This window comes from Oncorhynchus nerka, linkage group LG25 (genome assembly GCF_034236695.1).
Source record: "Oncorhynchus nerka isolate Pitt River linkage group LG25, Oner_Uvic_2.0, whole genome shotgun sequence".
Classification (NCBI taxonomy): domain Eukaryota; kingdom Metazoa; phylum Chordata; class Actinopteri; order Salmoniformes; family Salmonidae; genus Oncorhynchus; species Oncorhynchus nerka.
The window spans coordinates 52,921,483-52,923,813 of record NC_088420.1 but is presented as its reverse complement, the minus strand read 5'-3'; the positions used below and the strand labels follow the sequence as shown (position 1 = coordinate 52,923,813).

Genomic DNA, 2,331 nt, shown 5'->3' with positions numbered 1-2,331 from the left:
AAATCAGTGCCCCTTTTTAGCTTAAACTTTGCCCCGGAAGTTTTGGGGATTTATTGGCTTGCTAGCGTTCAAATTGGAATGTCAATCGCCGAATATTTTAACGTAAGTTTCTAAATGTTCAAATTTCTTCTAACAATATTATATGTTAGGACATGTTACTGTAAACTATTTTCATCAGCAGTAGATAAACTAGACTGAATCGTGAACAATCAAGTGGAAATGCAAGAGGCTAGCCCAGCTAGAGGCGATTAGGTTATCTTCAACAACAGTTATCTAGCTAAGTTAACGTTGGTGTGTTTGTAAAAGGCATACTTCGGGATTGTATCTACTTCCCCAGAGTTGGGTGAATTATTGGATACCATTTGTATACATCTGTGTTAAGGACGTTATATGCAGTGTCGCTAGCCAATGCTAACTAGCGTTAACACAATGTCTAGAAGTAAGAGTATGGGTATTTGTTAGCTAGCAGATACCCATAGACTTCCAGTCATTGCGCTAACGCTAGTTAACTTCCTTCTTAGTGCACGCAGAGATTTACAAAAGGTATCCACAAGTTCATCTAACTCTGTGGAAGTAGATAAAGTAAAAAGCCTAATTGCAAAAATCCTGACGTATCCCCGATGCTGCCTAGCTGGATGACAATGTTTTTAAAGTTACAGTGACCAGCTAGCGTGGCTGCAACCACAGGATCTTGTTCTCGGTTGATGTAGTTACCTAGCTAGCTAACTACATTGTTGCCTTTCAAGTTTTAATACGACATCCTCAATGCAATTGTCATAGTTTTTTTACTAATATAATATTTCTGCATTGTTTGGGAATTGATAATAGACCTACTCAGTGTACCTGAAGGCATACAGGCAGTTAACCCACTGTTCCTAGGCCGTCATTGAAAATAAGAATTTGTTCTTAACTGACTTGCCTAGTTAAATAAAGGTAAAATAAAATAAAATACATTGTTATGATGTCAGTCTTGTCACCTGACCTGGCAGCACCAAGCTGTGTCAGTGGCATCCTAGCAAATCTGGGCTGGGCACATTGTATTTTGTGAACCATGATAATGAATTAAAAATAACCTATCTAGTCTAATTTCTACTGTCCTGCTGTTCCTTCATCCATCACAGTGATCAACGAAGCCTTTGGTCAGCGATGGCTGTCGTGTCGTGGAATGAGATTTAGATTTTGACTGGACTGGTGTTGGGATGCTACTGGAACAGCCTATCCTGTGGCTTTGTGTTCAAAGATGTCTCAGCCATTCTGGACAACAAGGACCTTCGGCCCGCCACCCCACTCTGCAACCTGTTCTTCAGTGACTTCTGGGGCACGCCCATGTCTGAGGTGATGAAGCTATCATGAAATATCCTCGAGCTTGGGGAGGGAAGTGTTTGGTGCATGAGATTACACATGACATGTCATGCACCACGTCTTACTTTGTTTTTTTTTTGCTCCCCTTGCAAAACATGCAGATCAAGTGAAAAGGTATTATTTGAATTTCAGCTGAGAATAGTTCAAATGTATTTTACACTGAACAAAAATATAAACACATGTAAAGTGTTGGTCCCCATGTTTCATGAGCTGAAATAAAAGATCCCAGAAATGTTTCATATGCACAAAAAAAAAGCTTATTTCTTTAAAATATTTTGCACAAATGTGTTTACATCCCTGTTAATAAGAATTTCTCCATTGCCAAGATAATCCATCCACCTGACAGGTGTGGCATATCAAGAAGCTGATTAAACAGCAGGATCATTACACAGGTGCACCTTGTACTAGGGACAAAAGGCCACTGTGCCGTTTTGTCACATAACACAATGCCACAGATGTCTCAAATTTTGAGGGAGAGTACAATTGGCATGCTGATTGTAACTCAATAAAATCAATAAAATTGTTGCTTGTTTATATTTTTGTTAAGTATATGTTCAATTAATCAATGGCTGTGGTGTATATTTGTGAACTTTGATTCTTGGCATAATGATAGTCACAGGAGGTTGATTGCAAGTTCCAACAAAATCACCTATATTCACAACAGCACTATTCTCCCTTCCGTATTTCTGTTTCTTACCACAGGAGAGGAGCCACAAGTCCTACCGGCCCCTGACCGTGCTCACGTTCCGGCTGTACTACCTCTTCAGTGAGCTGAGTTCTGCATCCTACCACCTGCTCAACATGCCGTGGTGTGTGTGCTCTTCCTGCGCATCTGTCGTCTCTTCCTGGATAAGACCTCCAGCCTGGTGGCGGGCCTTCTTTTTGCAGTGCACCCCATCCACACAGAGGCTGTAAGTCTGCTCATATTGTAGGCAAACACAGATCTAGGATCAGATGAAACACTGCTGT

The 2,331-nt window shown here is 40.8% G+C and overlaps 1 pseudogene; it reads left to right on the top strand.

Annotated features, from left to right (window-relative positions):
• Positions 1 to 1,146: 1,146 nt before the first annotated feature.
• The window catches only part of LOC115108937 (protein O-mannosyl-transferase TMTC3-like), a 69,730-nt pseudogene continuing 68,545 nt past the window's right edge, over positions 1,147 to 2,331 (top strand).